Source organism: Schistocerca cancellata, chromosome 1, assembly GCF_023864275.1.
Source record: "Schistocerca cancellata isolate TAMUIC-IGC-003103 chromosome 1, iqSchCanc2.1, whole genome shotgun sequence".
In the NCBI taxonomy this organism is placed as follows: domain Eukaryota; kingdom Metazoa; phylum Arthropoda; class Insecta; order Orthoptera; family Acrididae; genus Schistocerca; species Schistocerca cancellata.
Genome location: NC_064626.1, coordinates 1,076,308,409 through 1,076,333,488, shown reverse-complemented (window position 1 = coordinate 1,076,333,488; position 25,080 = coordinate 1,076,308,409).

The window sequence follows — 25,080 nt, the reverse complement described above, 5'->3', positions numbered from 1 at the left end:
TATGAGACTTAACATCTGAGGTCATCAGTCCCGTAGAACTTAGAACTACTTAAACCTGACTAGCCTAAGAAGATCACACACATCCATGCCCGAGGCAGGATTCGAACCTGCGACCGTAGCGGTCACGCGGTCCAGACTGTACCGCCTACAACCACACGGCCACGCCGGCCGGCTTGTGTGTGATGTCCTTGGGTTAGTTAGCTTTAAGTGGTTCTAAGTTCTAGGTGCTGATGACCACAGAAGTTAAGTCCAATAGTGCTCAGAGCCATTTGAACCAACCGTAATTTCAAAATTCCTTGGTTTGGATAAAGGTACGTACACTACTCAGGTTTCAGGAAAGTAATCCCATCTTCAGGTGATGTACGCAGGTAAGCAGCATCTGAAGATGGGATTAGTGTCCCGAAACCCGGATAGTAAGTATGTCTTTATATAAATGAAAGAAGTTTGAAATACAAACTGCAAAAAATTTTATTCATCATGAACAGCGGGGAGATGCCAAATTTCTCGACATTTCGTAAAACCGGCCAGTTTATTTTTTATTCCTAACGTTATCAGTCACGCGAAGTTGTTTGTCCCTAATCACAATGTGAACGCCGCCTTCCGCCGAGTGCGCCTTCCAGCTGTAAGAGCGCCGGGCAAACCGTGTGTAGTGGGTGGCCTTGGCGCGGCACAAAGGCAGCGGGCTTTGGCGGGGCGCCACCCAGCAGCATGTGTGACTCAGGCCCGGGCGGGTTTTTTGGGCAGGCTCGCCGACATCTGGACATCTGGTGCGGCGGCCGAGGCGGCCGGAATGTGGAGCCACCGCGTGAGCGTCCCAAGTGGGACAGCGGAGGAACAACGGCAGCCGGCAGCGTCCGCGATTCCAGCACACGTGATCATCTACATCTGCATCTACACGGATACTCTGCAAATCACATTTAAGTGCCTGGCAGAAGGTTCATCGAACCACCTTCACAATTCTCTATTATTCCAATCTCGTATAGTCCGCGGAAAGAACGGACACCTATATCTTTCCGTACGAGCTCTGAATTCCCTTATTTTATCGTGATGATCGTTTCTCCCTATGTAGGTCGGTGTCAACAAAATATTTTCGCATTCGAAGGAGAAAGTTACTGTGTGGCTGGTCCCGACGGAGGTTCGAGTCCTCCCTCGGGCATGGGTGTGTGTGTTTGTCCTTAGGATAATTTAGGTTAAGTAGTGTGTAGGCTTAGCAGTTAAGTCCCATAAGATTTCACACACCTTTGAACATTTTTTTTTTTGGAGAAAGTTAGTGCTTGTAATTTCGTGAGAAGATTCCGTCGCAACGAAAAACGCCTTTCTTTTAATTATGTCCAGCCCAAATCCTGTATCATCTCTGTGACACTCTCTCCCATATTTCGCGATAATACAAAATGTGCTGCCCTTCTTTGAAATTTTTCTATGTACTCCGTCAGTCCTATCTGGTAAGGATCCCACACCCTGTAGCAGTATTCTAAAAGAGGACAGACAAGCGTAGTGTAGGCAGTCTCCTCAGTAGATCTGTTACATTTTTCAAGCGTCCTGCCAATAAAATGCAGTCTTTGGTTAGCCTTCCCCACAAAATTTTCTATGTGTTCCTTCCAATTTACGTTGTTCGTAATTGTAATACCTAGGTATTTAGTTGAATTTACGGCTTTTAGATTAGACTGATTTACCGTGTGACCGAAGTTTAACGAATTCTTTTTAGCACCCAGGTGGATGACCTCACACTTTTCGTTATTTAGGGTCAACTGCCAATTTTCGCACCATTCAGACATCTTTTCTAAATCGTTTTGAAATTTGTTTTATACTTCTGATGACTATTTTAGTCGATAAACGACAGCGTCATCTGCTAACAAACTAAGACGGCTGCTCAGATTGTCTCCCAAATCGCTTATATAGATAAGGAACAGCAAAGGGCCTGTAACACTACCTTGGGGAACGCCAGAAATCACTTCTGTTTTACTCGATGACTTTCCGTCAGTTACTACGAAATGTGACCTCTCTGACAGGGCCGGCCGGTGTGGCCGAGCGGTTCTAGGCGCTAGTCTGGAACCGCGCGACCGCTACGTCCGCAGGTTCGAATCCTGTCTCGGGCATAGATGTGTGTGATGTCCTTAGGTTAATTAGGTTTAAGTAGTTCTAAGCTCTAGGGGACTGATGACCTCAGCAGTTAAGTCCCATAGTGTTCAGAGCCATTTGAACCTCTCTGGCAGGAAGTCACAAATCCAGCCACATAAGTGAGACGATATTCCATAACCACGCAATTTCACTATAAGCCGCTTGTGTGGTACAATGTCAAAAATCTTCCGGAAATCCAGAAATACGGCTTCGATCTGAAATCCCTTGTCAATAGCACTCAACACTTCACGTGAATAAAGAGCTAGTTGTGTTTCACAGGAACGATGTTTTCTAAACCCATCTTGACTGTGTGTCAAAAAAATGGCTCTGAGCACTATGGGACTCAACATCTTAGGTCATAAGTCCCCTAGAACTTAGAACTACTTAAACCTAACTAACCTAAGGACATCACACACACCCATGCCCGAGGCAGGATTCGAACCTGCGACCGTAGCAGTCCCGCGGAACTGTGTGTCAATAGACAGTTTTCTTCGAGGTAATTCATAATGTTTCAACACAAGATATGTTCCAAAACACTGCTACATATCGACGTTAACGATATGGGCCTGTAATTCGGTAGATTACTCCTACTACCTTTCTTGAATATTGGTGTGACCCGTGCAACTTTCCAGTCTTTGGGTGCGGATCTTCCCCAAAGACTGGAAGTTGCACAGGTCACACCAATATTCAAGAAAGAAATATTGATCGTTCAATAGTCTAAATTGTGAGAGAATGCAGGAAAATCGTTTGATATACTTCATATCAGAACCGCCCCGGGGAGGTCCTGCGTCCCTGGCAGAGCTGCCAAAACTGTTCCTCCCACCCTACACTCCACTCAAGAAAACTAAATTTATGCCAATTTTTCTACGTATGTTCAACAAATTTTAATTTCTATGTATATTTAATAACATGAAGCACAAAGAAACCCAGCGTCCCCTGAGATTTTATACGAGAATTAAGTATATGGGATAAGCATTAGCAAAGAACATTAGCGTTTTAGTTGCTATACCATGAGTCACTGTTTCAGTCATAGTAGAATAACAACAAAATCGCTAATATGTAAATAAGGACTACCTTCAGTCGTCTTATTATGCGAGATGCGTGTGTAGTGCAGCAGATGATTACTGGCAGAGCATACGTTTGTTTGTATGAGTGTTCAACGCAGGTGAAGAGAACTGATGTATTTATAGGCAGCACCTCTAGAAACTCATGGAATATTATTAATCAGTCACAGAAGACTCATTTGTGAAATCTTTTTTATATCACAGCAGTTTATACGAAATAAATCTTTAGAGCAGCAGAAGTGAAGCGTGGAGGGACGAATAAAATACATACAGTACCCACTAAACCTTTTCTGCTTGCTTCCTACTGTGTCACGTGTGGCTCCAGTCTTCAGTCGACAGAAAACGGCAAAAATCGGAAGCCGTCGATAGAATAGCGTATTTGGTTCATCACCAGTGCTCCGAGCTTTGAGCTCCTACAACGCCGTAGCGAAGTAGCAGCAAGCACTCCATTCTTCAACATAAGCGAGCTGCGAAGGCAGCAGCTATGTGAACCGAACGCTCTGGTGCCACGGAAACCATGCTAACGACAGACGTCTGATCTGTAGTAGTCATTTCCTCCTGTTACGCTGTTTGGACGAAATGGCACTAGAAATTACACTACGCATTTACAGTCGCGGGCCTAGGGAAAGGCTCCTTCTCCCAGGTAGAATATACGAAGGCGAGACATAGCAGAACTGATGTACGGGGTGCATTCAAGTTCTAAGGCCTCTTATTTTTTTTCCTAATTAACTACTCACCCGAAATCGATGAAACTGGCGTTACTTCTCGACGTAATCGCCCTGCAGCCGTATACATTTTTCACAACGCTGACGCCATGATTCCATGGCAGCGGCGAAGGCTTCTTTAGGAGTCTGTTTTGACCACTGGAAAATCGCTGAGGCAATAGCAGCACAGCTGGTGAATGTGCGGCCACGGAGAGTGTCTTTCATTGTTGAAAAAGCCAAAAGTCACTAGGAGCCAGGTCAGGTGAGCAGGGAGCATGAGGAATCACTTCGAAGTTGTTATCACGAAGAAACTGTTGCGTAACGTTAGCTCGATGTGCGGGTGCGTTGTCTTGGTGAAACAGCACAAGCGCAGCCCTTCCCGGACGTTTTTGTTGCATTCCAGGAAGGAATTTGTTCTTCAAAACATTTTCGTAGGTTGCGCCTGTTACCGTAGTGCCCTTTGGAACGCAATGGGTAAGGATTACGCCCTCGCTGTCCCAGAACATGGACACCATCATTTTCTCAGCACTGGCGGTTACCCGAAATTTTTTTGGTGGCGGTGAATCTGTGTGCTTCCATTGAGCTGACTGGCGCTTTGTTTCTGGATTGAAACATGGCATCCACGTCTCATCCATTGTCACAACCGACGAAAAGAAAGTCCCATTCATGCTGTCGTTGCGCGTCAACATTGCTTGGCAACATGTCACACGGGCAGCCATGTGGTCGTCCGTCAGCATTCGTGGCACCCACCTGGATGACACTTTTCGCATTTTCAGGTCGTCATGCAGGATTGTGTGCACAGAACCCACAGAAATGCCAACTCTGGAGGCGATCTGTACAACAGTCATTCGGCGATCCCCCAAAACAATTCTCTCCACTTTCTCGATCATGTCGTCAGACCGGCTTGTGCGAGCCCGAGGTTGTTTCGGTTTGTTGTCACACGATGTTCTGCCTTCATTAAACTGTCGCACCCACGAACGCACTTTCTAGACATCCATAACTCCATCACCACATGTCTCCTTCAACTGTCAATGAATTTCAATTGGTTTCACACCACGCAAATTCAGAAAACGAATGATTGCACGCTGTTCAAGTAAGGAAAACGTCGCCATTTTAAGTATTTAAAACAGTTGTCATTCTCGCCGCTGGCGGGAAAATTCCATTTGCCGTACGGTGCTGCCATCTCTGGGATGTATTGACAATGAACGCAGCCTCATTGTAAAACAATGCGCGTGTTTCTATCTCTTTCCAGTCCGGAGGAAAGAAATCGGAGGCCTTAGAACTTGAATGCACCTCGTACCTCTCCCACATAATTCTCAGATAGTATTTCTTTCTTCTTGCTGATCGGTTTGTGTGGCCTTTCTGTGCCTACGCTATTGGTGGGGGCCTAACTCGCTATGCCTCTGCTTCAAATGCGGAAACTGACGACGCCTCATGCGTATGTGATTGTGGTCAAACTGTGGTGGAGCAATGGTTGCACCTGGGTGTCAGCGGGAACAAAGGAGATCACTGCTTCTTTGCTCTATGGTGTAATTATCATGTATCGAAGTTCCGGCTACTGAGAGTATCATCATTAAAAGTCGATAAAATTTAAACGTTCATGACTCATTCCGGAACCTGCTCTATAAGCTAACTAGTTTAGCACACCGCGGGGAAGTCTCGACTGTTTCAGAATAGCCGATCATATGATATTTAGGTTCCGTATCTCGGTCGGTAGAAACGAATCCCTTATAGAATAACTTTGCCCGTCGGTATGTCTTACCGTCTCTTAAGCCCCCTTTTCATCACAAAGTGGTGCAGATATCAAATTGAAATTTATGTCAAATATTAAGGTCAACCGTATCTTACAGATGAAAAAAATTTAAGTTTCTAGGTCAATGCACTCAATACTGCCATTTATTTCACATATCTTGATACTCGCATTCCAACTCGTCAAAACCTGTAGGGTACTTACCACTGAATTAGAATCTGGAAAATAGGAAAAAGCAAGAAGTAACTATATAAGTAAAGGAAAAATATCCTAAAACTCTTACCTTGTAATTATATAATATAAAAATATTTTTGGGCATTTGTTGTTCGTTTGTCTGTCGGGCTGCTAAGATCCCTATTTCTTAGGACGGATAGAGGCATCAAGCTGAAATTTATGTCAAGTACTAAGGTCTGTGGTCTCTTGGCGGTGTAAAACATTAAAGCTTTTAAATCAATGCAGTCAAAAGATACGGCCATTTATGTCACATAGTTTGATATTCGAAAACTCACTCATAAAACCTGCAGATGAATTAGGCTTCAGAAGATAGGAAATTTGTAACACCGTTGATAAAAAAATATCGTTAGCTATGTTTATAGTAGGAATGCAAGCATCGGGAATGACCCACGGTACTATGTAAATCGCTTTCCAGACTCGTTAATCATGTTACCTGACAGAGATGTCAGAACATATCATATTCCAGGAGAGCGACTGTTCAACGCTCTATCAGTGGAACTTTACTATGTAGCTGCTGTGGTTTACAATCCGGCGACTGGTTTAATGCTCTTCTTCACGCTAGGGTGTCCTGTGCAAGCCTTTTCGCCTCTGTATGACTACAGCGTTCTACAACCATTTGTACCTTTTTACTGTATTAGAGCATCGGTCTATCACTACAATTTTTATCCGTCCCCACCCACATTCCCTCCAGTAAAAGTTCACGATTCCATTATGCTGCAAGATTTGTCCAATTAGCTGATCTCTTGTTTTAGTCAGGTTGTGCCATAAATAACTATTTTCGTCATTTCTGCCGAGTACCTCTTCATTAGCAATTCGATCTACACATTTCAGTATTGTTCTGCGGCACTATATTATAAAAGCTTCTATTTTTGTATCGTATAAACATTTTATTAGCCGGCCGGTGTGGCTGAGTGGTTCTAGGCGCTTCAGTCTAGAACCGCGCGACCGCTACGGTCGCAGGTTCGAATCCTGCCTCGGGCATGGATGTGTGTGATGTCCTTAGGTTAATTAGGTTCAAGTAGTTCTAAGTTATATACCAAGTAAAGACCTCGTAGACTTACCCCAGAATTTTGAGCTACGACTCGTTTCTCCTCCAGTGTATTTCTACCCTTTTTACCGCTATTTTGACTAGAGCGAATCGTCCCTTCCAGCCTTTACTGGACTCCGACACTGCAGTGCGCACACCCCAAGACTTAGTTGTAAATGGTGAGACGAAGAAATGTTCGTCCACCAAACAGTGGACCAAGTCAGGTAAAATCTTTTGAATGTCCAGACGGTGCGCTAGGAGAGCATCTCTGTGTTATGGCATGTCTCAAATGTTGAAATGTGTGTGAACTCCTCAGGGACCAAACTGCTGATGTCATCGGTCCCTAGACTTACACACTACTTAAACTAACTTACACTAACTTATGCTAATAACAACACACACACACCCATGCCCGAGGAAGGACTCCAACCTCCGGCAAGAGGGACCACGCAATTAGAGACATGGCGCTATGGCAAGTCTCACGAAGTATCATACAGGAACGTTGTCAAAAATTATTTTGATACAAGTAATAAAGTTATATACCGTATTCTGCAAGTGTGATGAAATAACTTATTTAGATCAAACGAGTTTCGCTTTTATCTCAAAACATCTTCTGTAGTTACAGTAAAAAGTGCATTTTATTATAAATCTGTTTCCCAAGATTGTAAACAGTTTTCATCTTTTGAGTTACTACTGTTCAACAAGATTCACTTCATTTGTACTGTTCTTCTGCACACAGATGTTCAATTTGAATAAGACTGCATCCACACAAAGTATAAAACGACTGACATCCATACAAAACATAAAACGGTATATATGTATGTATGTATGTTCCACATCTTCTCCTAAGCCACTGGACCGGTTTCAACCAGACCTGGTTCTCATATCAGGCTACAATCGCTGTGGGAGTCAGAACCATTGGGACTACTGAAGAACGGGATAACTCGTCGGCTTTGATCAATGACGTCAGAATTTACCAGAGATGATTTATTACACAGGTTTAACAGCAAAGACGGGTGTTAAAAAAATGCAGGTGAGAGAAAACAGATGGTAGACATATATCACGTGCATTAATATTTCGAACATAACGTTAAGGATATGGCTTGTTTGAGTCTTAGTACTTCTGTAAAAAATAAAGAAAAAAAGGGATAGAAGTAACGTTATCATGGAATACCTCAGTTCACATATATATATGAGTTGTATCTCGAACTTCAGTCGATCTGTATAGGTTAGCTGCAATACGGGATACAAATTTATCGTACGTCGATTTCTTCGTTTTCGTTAACATTAGCATCCTATTTTTCAGTTGACATATATAGGTAAATGATAGCAGTGCTACATATGTCGCTTTTTTGTGTAGCTGCTAACAGTATCCCGTACTTCAGTTGACCTACGTACGTCTACTGAAGTACCGAAAACGAATTTTACGTAAGTCGGTCTTTTCGCCTTCAGTATTGCTAGTGTAGACTCGAAAAAATCGTAGTGATACTAGTACTAGGGAAGAAAAAAAGAGCAACAACTGCAAAATTTGTATTCCGTACTGCTGCTGACGAATCCATACTTAACCCAAAACAATATAGTAAACAAAGAAATATATCAAATTATATAAAATTCAGTAAAACATAAAAATAAAAGACTAAACTTACCATATGCAAACTCCTCCCCTAAAAGCCAAAGCTCGCCATGAAAGAAGTGAAGAAAAATCATATACCCACGTATACAAGAAACACATCACACAAAGACGCACATACATACAAATATATCAACCCAGAAGTTCACATCAACGAAATGAGGTAAAATAATTTTTAAAAAATCTACAGAAGAAAGTTACCTAACATAAGAAAATGAAGAATGATGGATAAACCCCAAAAAATCAAAATCAATATTTTAACCATCCCGACCAAATCAACCGTTTTCCTTAATTATCATTCTCTATCCCCCCTCCCCCCAACCCCCTTCCCAACCTGAAATTAACTAACAAAGTTAGGACTCATCTGCCGAAGACGTTTTAGTAAACACTTAAACGGGCAATATGTATTGGGTACTCTACGCCTCCATGAATATTCATCTTAATGCCTGTGTAGTCTCGAAATGCGTCGTTTCCCCCCTCCCGACAACAGATTTTATGGCTGACCAATAACCATCTGTACTATTGGTACAATCCCCAGTTGATGAAGATCTGAATTCAGTATTGTGATTGACAACAAGATGGTGAAAGCCACTATTCTCCAAATCCATATATGAAGGCCCCCTGTACTTTGTATATTCCCCACAAACTACCCTACGAAACAAATACCAGTCTAAAACGGCATGCTCACTCACATGACATTCATGCACACACAACCACACAGGTTACCTCAAGCCGGCCGGAGTGGCCGAGCGGTTCTAGGCACTTCAGTCTGGAACCGCGCGACCGCTACGTCGCAGGTTCGAATCCTGCCTCGGGCATGGATGTGTGTGATGTCATTAGGTTAGTTAGGTTTAAGTAGTTCTAAGTTCTAGGGTACTGATGACCTCAGAAGTAGGTCCCATAGTGCTCAGAGCCATTTGAAAAGGTTACCTCAAACACCAACAGTACGTGATTTTTATTATATCCCTCAAAGCCAGCTTCGATTTCTCAACCCATGTTCCTCATCTAATTGAGCGCCATAGTCGATTCCTGCTACATCTCCATATGAACAAGCCGTGAGTACGACGAGCAGACAAACTTATCATGCACACATGTTCGCCGCACTAACGGCGTCGAACTTAATCAGCAAGACGACCAAACATTTGCAAAAATCGAATGGTTGCCTTCATGTCTACGCACAAAGCCTGCTTTAAGTCTTCCACATTCACGGGAATAGATAAATTCGTACTTACAATCGAAAATAAAAAACTAAAAATTCTTGTACATGAAAAATATTCTCCCAAGCTATCTCAAACTCACTAAGTATGAAATTAAGTACCGAATGAATTGGAAAGAACCAATTATTTACATCAATTCAAATGCAAAAAATCTTTTGGGATATCTAGTGCTGTCTTTTAAAAATACACTCATTTATTTCAGTGTAGAATGGATGCGCTTATACACAGAAGACAGCTGATTTATTATCTATGGCTCTAAAGTAAAGTAACCTATGACGTCATTGTTCAAAGCCGACGGATTGTATCCCGTTCTTCAGTTGACCGAACCTCTTATTTGTCAAAGTTTAAGAGATACGACGTTATGACAGACGAGAGATGCATAAAAACTGCGCATCATGCACGTCGTTTAAGTTTGTTTCTTCCGAGCTAAGACTCCATACGCAATCAATTTCGCAAACGGTATCCATATATGCCACTAAATGCACCTACAAAATATATCACTCTACCAGACAGTGTTCAGGAAATATGACGCCATTAACCTGAAACGCGTGAAAAAATTCCGCGTCATTGATCAAGTTTTAATGTATTCATTCTTTATTACTAAAACACTGACAGTCGAGGCAACGTAAGGAAATCCCTAACACCTGGCAAAGCTTTTGACAACTTTCAGTTGCGAAGGGCAAACAGCTGTAGGCAAAAACAGTAGCCGCCTGTAGATCTATGAAGAGGCGTTGCCATAGAGATGTTTACAAAATTGTGTTGTAAGCATGCGAAGAAACTGTAGCTATACATTTACACGTTACGTATATTTCGTTGTGCGATTGTTTTATTATTTCAAAGGTGTTTTTACGAATACACGCAAATGAAACTTTTTCGATATTACGCTACAAACACAGTTCGGTTTTTGTTATCGTTTCTAACAGAAAACAGGCAGAATGAACACCCGGACAAAGCTGGATTTGTCAGCTAATTGAAAATACTTTTATTTTCGTTTTGGGTATATACACTCCTGGAAATTGAAATAAGAACACCGTGAATTCATTGTCCCAGGAAGGGGAAACTTTATTGACACGTTCCTGGGGTCAGATACATCACATGATCACACTGACAGAACCACAGGCACATAGACACAGGCAACAGAGCATGCACAATGTCGGCACTAGTACAGTGTATATCCACCTTTCGCAGCAATGCAGGCTGCTATTCTCCCATGGAGACGATCGTAGAGATGCTGGATGTAGTCCTGTGGAACGGCTTGCCATGCCATTTCCACCTGGCGCCTCAGTTGGACCAGCGTTCGTGCTGGACGTGCAGACCGCGTGAGACGACGCTTCATCCAGTCCCAAACATGCTCAATGGGGGACAGATCCGGAGATCTTGCTGGCCAGGGTAGTTGACTTACACCTTCTAGAGCACGTTGGGTGGCACGGGATACATGCGGACGTGCATTGTCCTGTTGGAACAGCAAGTTCCCTAGGAATGGTAGAACGATGGGTTCGATGACGGTTTGGATGTACCGTGCACTATTCAGTGTCCCCTCGACGATCACCAGTGGTGTACGGCCTGTGTAGGAGATCGCTCCCCACACCATGATGCCGGGTGTTGGCCCTGTGTGCCTCGGTCGTATGCAGTCCTGATTGTGGCGCTCACCTGCACGGCGCCAAACACGCATACGACCATCATTGGCACCAAGGCAGAAGCGACTCTCATCGCTGAAGACGACACGTCTCCATTCGTCCCTCCATTCACGCCTGTCGCGACACCACTGGAGGCGGGCTGCACGATGTTGGAGCGTGAGCGGAAGACGGCCTAACGGTGTGCGGGACCGTAGCCCAGCTTCATGGAGACGGTTGCGAATGGTCCTCGCCGATACCCCAGGAGCAACAGTGTCCCTAATTTGCTGGGAAGTGGCGGTGCGGTCCCCTACGGCACGGCGTAGGATCCTACGGTCTTGGCGTGCATCCGTGCGTCGCTGCGGTCCGGTCCCAGGTCGACGGGCACGTGCACCTTCCGCCGACCACTGGCGACAACATCGATGTACTGTGGAGACCTCACGCCCCACGTGTTGAGCAATTCGGCGGTACGTCCACCCGGCCTCCTGCATGTTCACTATACGCCCTCGCTCAAAGTCCGTCAACTGCACATACGGTTCACGTCCACGCTGTCGCGGCATGCTTCCAGTGTTAAAGACTGTGATGGAGCTCCGTATGCCACGGCAAACTGGCTGTCACTGACGGCGGCGGTGCACAAATGCTGCGCAGCTAGCGCCATTCGACGGCCAACACCGCGGTTCGTGGTGTGTCCGCTGTGCCGTGCGTGTGATCATTGCTTGTACAGCCCTCTCGCAGTGTCCGGAGCAAGTATGGTGGGTCTGACACACCGGTGTCAATGTGTTTTTTTTTTCCATTTCCAGGAGTGTATCTTCATAACTCTTCTACTTTGTTTCGTTGCAGGATGCGATCGTGTATTGCGTTTTCTTCTTTTTTTCTTTTTGTGTCTGTGGAAGCGTTACTATTCCTCTGTGTTTATACACTGATCAGCTAGAGCTTTATGACCACCTTTGACGCCGGCCGCGGTGGTCAAGCGGTTCTAGGTGGTTCAGTCCGGAACCGCGCGACTGCTACGGTCGCAGGTTCGAATCCTGCCTCGGTAATGGATGTGTGTGATGTCCTTAGGTTAGTTAGGTTTAAGTAGTTCTACGTTCTAGGGGACTGATGACCTCAGATGTTAAGTCTCATAGTGCTCAGAGCTATTTCAACCATTTGAACCACCTTTGGTACTGACAACTGCGGTGACACGTCGTGGCATGGAAGCAATGAGGTCTTGATAGATCGCTGGAGGGAGATGGCACCACATCTGCACACACAAGTCACCTGATTCCCGTACATTCCGGGGAGGGTGGGGGGCCGTTAACTCTGACGCCACGTTCAGTCACATCACAGACGTGGTCGATCGGATTGAGATCTGGCGAAGGGGGAAGCCAGAGCATCAATTACAACTCGCCACTGTGATCATCGAACAACTCCATCACACTCCTGGCCTTGTGACATGGCGCATTATCTTGCTGAAAAATGCCAATGCCTTCGGGAAACATGATGGTCATGAAGGTGTGGACGTTGTCTACAACCAGTGTATGAAACTCCTTGGTCATCAATGTGCCTTGCACGAGCTCCACAAGGATGCCCACATGAATGTTCCCCAATGCATAATGGAGTCGCCGCCAGCTTGTCTTGTCCCGTACATCTACATTTATACTCCGCAAGCCACCCAACGGTGTGTAGCGGAGGGCACTTTACGTGCCACTGTCATTATCTCCCTTTCCTGTTCCAGTCGCGTATGGTTCGCGGGAAGAACGACTGTCTGAAAGCCTCTGTGCGCGCTCTAATCTCTCTAATTTTACATTCGTGATCTCCTCGGGAGGTATAAGTAGGGGGAAGCAATATATTCGATACCTCATCCAGAAACGCACCCTCTCGAAACCTGGCGAACAAGCTACACCGCGATGCAGAGCGCCTCTCTTGCAGAGTCTGCCACTTGAGTTTGTTAAACATCTCCGTAACGCTATCACGGTTACCAAATAACCCTGTGACGAAACGCGCCGCTCTTCTTTGGATCTTCTCTATCTCCTCCGTCAACCCGATCTGGTACGGATCCCACACTGATGAGCAATACTCAAGTATAGGTCGAACGAGTGTTTTGTAAGCCACCTCCTTTGTTGATGGACTACATTTTCCAAGGACTCTCCCAATGAATCTCAACCTGGTACCCGCCTTACCAACAATTAATTTTATATGATCATTCCACTTCAAATCGTTCCGCACGCATACTCCCAGATATTTTACAGAAGTAACTGCTACCAGTGTTTGTTCCGCTATCATATAATCATACAATAAAGGATCCTTCTTTCTATGTATTCGCAATACATTACATTTGTCTATATTAAGGGTCAGTTGCCACTCCCTGCACCAAGTGCCTATCCGCTGCAGATCTTCCTGCATTTCGCTACAATTTTCTAATGCTGCAACTTCTCTGTATACTACAGCATCATCCGCGAAAAGCCGCATGGAACTTCCGACACTATCTACTAGGTCATTTATATATATTGTGAAAAGCAATGGTCCCATAACACTCCCCTGTGGCACGCCAGAGGTTACTTTAATGTCTGTAGACGTCTCTCCGTTGATAACAACATGCTGTGTTCTGTTTGCTAAAAACTCTTCAATCCAGCCACACAGCTGGTCTGATATTCCGTAGGCTCTTACTTTGTTTATCAGGCGACAGTGCGGAACTGTATCGAACGCCTTCCGGAAGTCAAGAAAAATAGCATCTACCTGGGAGCCTGTATCTAATATTTTCTGGGTCTCATGAACAAATAAAGCGAGTTGGGTTTCACACGATCGCTGTTTCCGGAATCCATGTTGATTCCTAGATAGTAGATTCTGAGTTTCCAAAAACGACATGATACTCGAGCAAAAGACATGTTCTAAAATTCTACAACAGATCGACGTCAGAGATATAGGTCTATAGTTTTGCGCATCTGCTCGACGACCCTTCTTGAAGACTGGGACTACCTGTGCTCTTTTCCAATCATTTGGAACCTTCTGTTCCTCTAGAGACTTGCGGTACACGGCTGTTAGAAGGGGGGCAAGTTCTTTCGCGTACCCTGTGTAGAATCGAATTGGTATCCCGCCGTAATGCAGGCGTCAAGGAGCGGTTCCCCTGGAACCCTCCAATCGACGTGCTGAAGAAGGTATCGTGATTCATCAGACCATGCAAGGCTCTGCCACTGCGCCAACGTCCAGTGCCGATGGTTACGTGGCCAATCCTGCCTTAGTCGCCGATTTCGTTGTGTTAACATTGGCACATGCATCAGTCGTCGGCTGCGAAGCCCCATCGTTAGGAGTGTTCAGTGCACTGTTTGTTCAGGCGCACTTTTACTCTGTCCAGCATTAAAGTCTGCTGTTGGTTCCACCACAGTTTGCCTCCTGTCCTGCTTTATCAATCTACCTGGCCTACGACGTGCGACATCTGTAATGAGCGGTGGCCGTCCAGCCCCACGAGGTCTGGACGTGGTTTCACCTTGGTTTCGCCACGTGTCGAAGACACTCACCAAAGGACTCCTTGAACATCCGACAAGTCGTGCTATTTCCGAAATGCTCGTGCCGAGCCCCCGAGCCATCACAATCTGCCCTCGATCAAACTCAGATAGACCGCGCCTTCCACATTCCACACACGGGCAGCATACTCACTGGTACTGCACGCACCGTGTGTGTCTGGCTAGCAGTCATTCTTCGCCAGGAGACGCACTGCTATCGCTCGGACGGGTTTATATTGACAATGGGTCGATGATCATAGTGTTCTGACTGACCAGCGTATTTTGCTACGCGTTTGTGTACGCACGAATAATTGCTTTTTGGAAGGTACTTTACTATGGTTCTCAGATGGGTGATCATGGATATCTGTGTTTGCTGGTTTATGTGATACTGCTTTTGCGGTGGCCAGAGGGATGTTTATAGATAAATATCTTTCATTAGTGTAAATAATGTTTGGTTGCTGATTTTTGTTTGTTCATTCATTATGTGTTTCTTTTCTGTGACTGGCTTTTGAATTGGAAATTTTCATGTAATGTTAGGAGACATTTTTTGTTACTGACTCCCATCATTTCCGCAACTGTTTTATAATGGTAGGGTTGTGGTTTTCTTGTCGCAGGTATTCTTAAAATTTTTACTAGCTGTTGCCATATATCCATGCTTTTTTTTTGCTCAGAATCATCAGTCTTCTGACTGGTTTGATACGCCCCTCCTCGAATTCCTTTCCTGTGCCTGCGTCTTTATCTCAGAGCAGCACTTGCAACCTACGTCCTCAATTTTTTGCTGGATGTATTCCAATCTCTGTCTTCCTCTACAGTTTCTATACTCTACAGCTCCCTGTAGTACCAAGGAAGTTATTCCCTGATGGCTTTACATATGTCCTGCCATCCAGTCCCTTCTTATTGACAGTGTTGTCAGTGTTTCCCATATTTTCCTTTCCTCGCCCACTCTGTGGAGAATCTCTTCATTCCTTATCTTATCAGTATATCTAATTTTCAACATTCTTTTGTAGCACCGCATCTCAGATAGTTGATTCTTTTCTGTTCCGGTTTTCCCACAGCTCATAGTTTCACTTCCATACAGACCCATTTTACCTTAGCTTTCTTGCACTTCCTGTTTATTCTATTCCAAAGTGACACGTATTTCTGTATTGATAAATTTTTTGGACATTTTTTGTACTTCCTTCTTCCATCGATCAACTGAGGTATTTCTTCTATTAACCATGCTATGCTTTGCAGTTACCTTCTCTGTACCTCATCATCATCATCATCATCATCATTTAAGACTGATTATGCCTTTCAGCGTTCAGTCTGGAGCATAGTCCCCCTTATACAATTCCTCCATAATCCCCTATTCAGTGCTAACATTGGTGCCTCTTCTGATGTTAAACCTATTACTTCAAAATCATTCTTAACCGAATCCAGGTACCTTCTCCTCGGTCTGCCCCGACTCCTCCTACCCTCTACTGCTGAATCCATGAGTCTCTTGGGTAACCTTACTTCTCCCATGCGTGTAACATGACCCCACCATCTAAGACTGTTCGCCCTGACTGCTACATCTATAGAGTTCATTCCCAGTTTTTCTTTGATTTCCTCATTGTGGACACTCTCCTGCCATTGTTCCCATCTACTAGGACCTGCAATCATCCTAGCTACTTTCATATCCGTAACCTCAACCTTGTTGATAAGGTAACCTGAATCCACCCAGCTTTCGCTCCCATACAACAAAGTTGGTCGAAAGATTGAACGGTGCACAGATAACTTAGTCTTGGTACTGACTTCCTTCTTGCAGAAGAGAGTAGATCGTAGCTGAGCGCTCACTGCATTAGCTTTGCTACACCTCGCTTCCAGTTCTTTCACTATGTTGCCATCCTGTGAGAATATGCATCCTAAGTACTTGAAACCGTCCACCTGTTCTAACTTTGTTCCTCCTATTTGGCACTCAATCCGTTTATATTTCTTTCCCACTGACATTACTTTCGTTTTGGAGATGCTAATCTTCATACCATAGTCCTTACATTTCTGATCTTGCTCTGAAATACTACTTTGCAAACTTTCATTCGAATCTGCCATCACAACTAAGTCATCTCTGTACCTACTCTCAGAAATTTCTTCCTCAAAATAAGACCTATGTTTGTTACTAGCAGACTTCACTTGGCTAAGAATACTCTTTTTGTTAGTACTAATCTGCTTTTTATGTCCTCCTTGCTCCGGGGTTATTTTGCTGCCCGAGTAACAGTTTCATCTACTTCGTGACCATCAAACCTAATGTTAAGTTTCTCACTGTTCTCGTTTCTGCTACTTATCATTACTTTCGTCTTTCTTCGATTTATTCTGAGCCCATATTCTTTACTCATTAGACTGTTCGTTCCATTCAAAAGGTCCTGTAACACTTGTTCGCTTTCACTGAGGACAGCAACGTCATTAGCGAATCTTTTCACTGATATTCTTTCATCCTGAATTTTAATCTCACACTTGAATCTTTTTTTATTTCCGTCATTGCTTCTTCAGTGTATAGAAACAGGGACAAAAGACCACACCCCTATCTTACACACTTTTTACTCCGAGCTTGGTCTTCTACTCTTATTGTTCGCTCTTGACTCTCGCACATATTGTACATTACCCGTCTTTCCTTATAGCTACCGCTACTTTTCTCAGGATTTCGAACATCTTGCATCATTTGACGTTGTTGAACGATATTTCCAGGTCGACAAATCCTATCAACCTGTCTTGATTTTTCTTTAGTCTTAATTCCATTATCAACCGCCTCTCTGCCACCTTTCGCTTTTCTAAAGCAAAAATGATCATCATCTAACATATCCTCAAATTTCTTTTCCATTCCTCTGCATATTGTCGTCGCCAGCATCTTGTGCGATAATTCTCGCACTTGTCAGCTCTTGCAATCTTCGAAATTGTGTCAATGGTGCTTCTCCGAAAGCCAGATGGGTGTATCGCAAGACTCATATATTCCGCACCAACGTGAGTAGTCGTTTTGTTGCCACTTCCCCCTATCATTTTAGAAATTCTGATGGAATGCTGTCTATCCTACTGCCATATTAGATGTCAAGTCTTGCAAATATCTTTTAAATTCTGAGTAATACTTGATCTCCTATCTCTTCTAAATCGACTCCTGTTTCTTATTCTGTCACATCAGACAACTCTTCCCCCTCACAGAGGCCTTCGACGTACTCTTTCCACCCATTCAATCTCTACTCCACATTTAACAGTGGAATTCCTATTGTACACTTAATGTTACTATAATTGCTTTTAATTTCAACTGATGTCTTGATTTTTCTCAGTCAGTCTTTCCGGCAATCATTTCTTTTTCCACAGCCTCATTTTACCATAGCTTTCTTGCACTTCCTGTTTATTCCATTCAAAAGTGACTCGTATTTCTGTATTGCTAAATTTTTCTGGACATTTTTGTAATTCCTTCTTCCATCGATCAGTTGAGGTATTTCTTCTATTAACGATGCTATGCTTTGCAGTTATCTTCTTTGTACCTATGTTTCTCTTTCCAACCTTTGCCATTTTTAGAGATGTCCATTCCTCTTCAACTGAACTGCCTACTGAGCTATTCCTTATTGCAGTATCTACCGCCTTCGAGAATCTCAAGCGTGTCTCCCCTTCCATAGTACTTCCGTAACTGATTTTTTCGCACATTGATTCTTCCTGACTAGTCCGTTAAAATCCAGCCTGCTCTTCATTACTACTGAATTGTTATCTACACCTGCTTTGGCTACACCTTACAATCCAATATCTGATTTCGGAATCTCTGTCTGAACGTGATGTAATCTTCCCGTATCTCCAGGATTTTGCGAAGTACACCTCCTCCTCACGTGATTCTTGAACGGAGTATTCGCTATTACTACCTGAAATTCATTTCAGTCATTCTCCTCTCTCATTCCTAGTACCAAGCCCATATTTTCCCGTAACCGTTTCTCCCACTCCTTCCATTACCACCGCATTCCAATCCCCATTACTATCAGGTTTTCATCTCCCTTTAAGTAGTGAATTACCAGTTCAATATCCTCATGTACTTTCCCTGTCCCTTCATCTTCTGTTTGCAACGTCGGCATGTGTACCTCAACTATCATTGTCGTTCGTTATATCTTATTTCAAATGGTCTGCTGGTCTGTATTAAGTACAGTGTATCTCTGGAGCAACGGTCAGTATTCATAAATATGCTTGATTTAAGTGCTACAAGCACTTCTTCATCTTCGGTATTGTGCAACAAATCTGTTCTACTGCAAGCTCTTTGGTTTCCGTATTTTGGGAGAAAATACAAACATGCGGAAGTTGTCTAGTAACCATGGGCTCTGAAAGGTATACCTTCAGAGCTATCTGCACTTCTTCGGTAGAAGAGATGAGTTTCACAGTAGCGAAGACGAACAATTGTTTACAGTTCTTAAGATATGTACTTTAGAGCTATTGTTTATCGGACTTTTTCTTTGTTTTTTGCTCATACTACCACCTCTCAAGATATGGAAAAGAAAGAACTTTCAGTGGAAGAGATTTGTTGCACGTTATCCAAGTTGAAGAAGTGTTCATATGTCTTAAGTATGCATTTTGGAGTCCATGTTTACTAGACCTTTTTGCTTCGAATGTTGGTTCCTGTCATATCATTGCGTATTGATCGTTCCCCCTGGGGCGTCCTGTATAGAATATCACAGCTGTTACTATGAAGCTGGTAAAGGCATATTTTTGAATTAAAATAAAAATTAAAAGGAAGGTTAGCGTTGGCCGTAATATTGACGTTTTATTGATAGCAGAATCGGTTTTCGATCACATAGTGATCATCTTCAGTGCTGGAAGCTGTGGTGTACAAACTAAACTCAGACACTGGTATCAAGTTATCAATAACCAAAACTTAGAAGCGATCAAGCGAGTTATTGTGATCGCTTCTCAGTTTTGTTTATTGATAACTTGATACCAGTGTCTGAGTTTAATTTGTACACCACAGCTTCCAGCACTGAAGATGATCGCTACGTGATCGAAAATCGATTCTGCTATCAATAAAACGTCAATATTACGGCCAACGCTGACCTTCCTTTTCATTTAACATATATGGTCGTTGTGCACACAGTACTCCATGGGGTCGCCAATCAATAAGCATATTTTTGATTTATGACAGTGTCATCCTTCTTCTTTGAACCTTTCTGTGTAGAGATATAACAAAAACCAAAAGGCAACATGAGTTTTATTGACGCATATCTTCAATGTTCTCTTCCGTGGGTATTCGCTGCGTCTAACAGGCGCCGCACCATTTCTCGGTGTGTGAGGCACGGCTGCTACTTGCTGCCAGAGACAAGTGCTGAGCACAGCCGAAGCGGGGGGAGCGGCCGACCCCAAGTATCAACAACTTCAGCCAGGATCCCAAAACAAAGCAGCGGCAAAAAGCCCACCAGTGGGGAAGCAGGCGGCCACATGTAGAGCGCTCCGTGGCCGACACGCGGGCGTCAGCGCCAGCCACTTCTGAGCTGCCGTCAGGTCGGGGCAAACCAAGCTACTGACGCTGCGCGCGGCTGCCAGTCTTGCTCAAGCTAGAGGCACAGAGGGAAGAAGACAAATGTGAAGAGACAGAAAAAAAATTATCTACATGGGTTATTTGGAATAAAATGAATGAAAAATTAATGAAAACCACAGCGGGACTTACTGAAGTGTGAATGAGATTAGGTTACATCCGGTGGTTATAATTAAAGTGCACCTACTCACGGAGGTCCAGTGTGGACTTTAATTATTGTATGTCAGCCAAACTTGGCAGGTTTGCTGATGCGTTAATGCGGAACAAAAATTAGCTGCAGTTTTGACCACCACGTGCAAAGCTAACGCTGTACACTGTATGACTGACTGTATGACATCTACACTACTGGCCATTAAAATTGCTACACCACGAAGATGACGAGCTACAGACGTGAAATTTAACCGACAGGAAGACGATGCCTCGTGTAAGGAGGAGAAATGCGTACCATCACGTTTCCGACTTTGATAAAGGTCGGATTATAGCCTATCGCGATTGCGGTTTATTGTATCGCGACATTGCTGCTTGCGTTCGTCGAGATCCAATGACTGTTAGCATAATATGTAACAAGTAGGTTCAGAAGGGTAATACGGAACGCCGTGCTGGATCCCAACGGCCTCGTATTACTAGTGGTCGAGATGACAGGCATGGCTGTAACGGATCGTTCAGCCACGTCTCGATCCCCGAGTCAACAGATGGGGACGTTTGCAAGACAACAACAATCTGCACGAACAGTTCGACGACGTTTGCAGCAGCATGGACTATCAGCTCGGAGACCATGGCTGTGATTACCCTTGACGCTGCATCACAGACTGGAGCGCCTGCGAATGTATACTCAACGACGAATTTTTTCGGATGAATCCAAGTTCTGTTTACAGCATCATAATGGTCGCATCCGTGTTTGGCGACATCGCTGTGAACCCACATTGGAAGCGTGTATTCCTCATCGCCATATTGGCGTATCACCCGGCGTGATGGGTGTCTTTGGTTACACGTCTCGGTCACCTCTTGTTCGCACTGACGGCACTTTGAACAGTGGACGTTACATTTCAGATGTGTTATGGCCCGTGGCTCTACCCTTCATTCGATCCCTACGAAACCCTACATTTCCGCAGGATAATGCACGACCGCATGTTGCAGGTCCTGGACGGGCCTTTCTGGATACAGAAAATGTTCAACTGCTGCCCTGACCAGCTCATTCTCCAGATTTCTCACCAATTAAAAACGTCTGGTCAATGGTGGCCAAGTAAGTGGCTCGTCACAATACGCCAGTCACTACTCTTGATGAACTGTGGTAGCGTGTTGAAGCTGCATGGGCAGCTGTACCTGTACATGCCATCCAAACTCTGTTTCACTCAATGCCCAGGAGTATCAAGGCCGTTATTACGGCCAGATGTGGTTGTTCTGGGTACTGATTTCTCAGGATCTAGCACCCAAAGTGCGTGAAAATGTAATCACATGTCAGTTCTAGTATAATATATTTGTCCAATGAATACCCACCCGTTTATCATCTGCAATTCTTCTTGGTGTAGCAATTTTAATGGCCAGTAGTGTATGTTTTCATTTGACAAGCGATAAAGTGAGTGAACATTACGTCTCTCGAGAAGAGACTGTGCGCTGTTATTGAAACTGTTATATGTGGACGGCAGCAATTACAGGGCTGCATTGAGAGAGTATCACCCACTGAAAGATCTGAGGAAGGGACCGATGCCATTAAATGTTTTGAGGAAGATGGTGATGAAATTTGGAAACACGAACGAGCTTGGTGTGGCAGCTGCAAGAGGAAGTCGTCCTATCCCGGTGGAAGTTACTGACGAGGTTGTTGTTGCTGTGACTGACCCTGCAGCACATGCTCCGGGTAGTGTTAGTGGTCGTGCCGTGTCATCTCGTGGACAACATTACGGAAAGTTTTGCTGTCCGTTTGGCACTGGTATCCGTACAAGACCCACACAGTGCAGAGTCTGAAACCTCATGATCCGCAGCAACGTTCTGAATTTGCTGTCGGTTTTTGGCACGGATCAAAGTTGGTGACTTGCGGCCAGGCCATATTTATTCAATGGAGGGACGAAGTACATTTTACGCTTCAGAGTTCAATGAATACACAGAACTGGCGAATTCGGCGTACTGTTGAACCGTGTGTCTACATCTACATCTGCGTGATAACTCTGCTATTCACAATAAAGTACCTGGCAGAGGGTTCAATGAACCATCTTCATGCTGTCTCTCTACCGTTCCACTCTCGAGCGGCACGCGGGAAAAACGAGCACTTAATTTTTTCCGTGCGGGCCCTGATTTCTCTTATTTTATCGTGATGATCATTTCTCCCTATGTAGGTGGGTGCCAACAGAATGTTTTCGCGATCGGAGGAGAAAACTGGTGATTGAAATTTCATGAGAAGATCTCGTCGCAACGAAAAACGCCTTTGTTTTACAGATTGTCACTCCAACCCACGTATCATGTCTGTGACGCTATCTCCCCAATTTCGCGATAATGCAAAACGAGCCTCCCTTCTTTGTACTTTTTTGATGTTATCCGTCAGTCCCACCTGATGCAGATCCCACACCGCACAGCAGTACTCCAGAACAGGGCGCACAAGCGTAGTGTAAGCAGTCTCTTTGGTAGACCTGTTGCACCTTCTAAGTGTTCTGCCAATGAATCGCAGTCTTTAGTTTGCTCTACCCACAATATTATCTATGTGATCGTTCTAATTTAGGTTATTTGTAACTGTAATCCCTAAGTATTTAGTTGAATTTACAGCCCACAGATTTGTGTGACTTATCGCGTAATCGAAATTTAGCTGATTTCTTTTAGTACTCATGTGAATAACTTCGCACTTTTCTTTATTCATGGTCAATTGCCACTTATCTAAATCTTTTGCAAGTCGTTTTGATCATCTGATGACTTTAAAAGACAGCAAACAATCTAAGACGGCTACTCAGGTTGTCTCCTATGTCGTTAATATACGTAGATCAGGAACAATAGCCGGCCTGTAACACTTCCTTGCGGAACGCCGGATATTACTTCTGTTTTACTCGATGACTTCCCGTCTATTACTACGAAGTGTGACCTTTCTGACAGGAGTTCACGAATCCAGTCGCACAGCTGAGGCGATACTCCGTAGGCACGCAATTTGATTAGAAGGCGCTTGTGAGGAACGGTGTCGAAAGCCTTCTGGAAATCTAAAAATATGGAACCAATTTGACATCCTCTGTCGATAGCACTTATTACTTCATGAGTGTAAAGAGCTAGTTGTGTTTCACAAGAACGATATTTTCTGAATCCGTGCTGACTATATGTCAATAAATCGTTTTCTTCGAGGTACTTCATGATGTTCGAATACAGTATATGTTCTAAAACCCTACTGCAACTCGACGTTAGTAATATAGGGCTGTAATTCAGCGGATTACTCCTACTTTCCTTTTTGGGTATTGGTGTGACTTGAGCAATTTTCCAGTTTTCAGGTACGTATCTTTCTGTGAGCGAGTGGTTGTATATAATTGCTAAATATGGAGCTATTTTATCAGCATACTCTGAGAGGAACCTGACTGGAGTGTTGTATGTGACTGTGTAGTGTGGGTTCAAAGCATTTTTATTCTCGGTCTTTGAAAAGAATACACTCAGAGGGCCTTTCATGTGTAGCGTGACGGCTGCACTTTATCGAGACCTGCCTGCACAGCATAGAGTACCTGCTTTGTAAGGACTCAGCTGTGTAGAAACCACTGTTTTCGTGCAAGATAGTGTAACAGCTCATGTTGCTCGCCCAGTGAACGTTCTTCATACATTCTTCCGAACGTGTTTTTGGAGAGGTTTCCCAGATGTATAGTCTGCAAGACCACCTGAACGAAATCCATATGACTTTTCGCATTGGGGGAATCCAAAAGAACACGTTTTCCAGGGACACGTTCGGCCTCTACCTGATCTGAAGGCCAGTATACAGGAATACGTTGCTCAGATTTCACCAGGACTGCTGCGGGGAACTGTTGATCACGTCGTTTCCAGACGCAACATCTCGTTGACGTCGCCGGTGCTCATACTGAACAAATTGTGCAAGCGGCGATTAACAATAAAATGAAAATTATGCCTTTCTCACTTGTCTGACCGTCTCTGTCCACGCCCTGTTCCTAATCCATTACATATGGAACAATTTTTTGCTTTCACAGCTCCAGATTTGAACCTGGTGGCCAAAATTGGTACTTTTTTTCCAGCTTAAATCGGTTCCGCATTAATGCATTACCGTATCTACCAAATTTCGCTACCGTACGGTAATTATAGTCCGCACTGGACCTCTGTGAGCAACTGCACTTTAATTATAACCACCTGGCATTACCTTCGTGCATTGTGACTTAGCCTACGATCGAAGATGATATCATTCAGATTCGGTATAAACCCGAATATGACAAGGACGCTGAGCGTGAAATCGGCAGTGACCTTTCCAGAGGATCCAATTCGGTAATCGCCGGAAGTGATTTAAGGAATCTCAGTAGCGGATATTGATGGCACGTACAAATTTTCCTACATAACGGCATGATCAAATATTCTGTGTGCCGCCAGTACGTTTAGCTTTCAAGGTGTGGTTTCTTGCACACGAGTCTCTTTATAGTTAGTAGCTTGATACCCAATGATGGCCGACAACCGTTTAGTAACGAAAAATGTTACTGGTGAAAAATGTAATTTGTTCAGTTTTCGCCCTTAAAATGGTAAGTGTTACGCAAGAAGCAGGAATGCA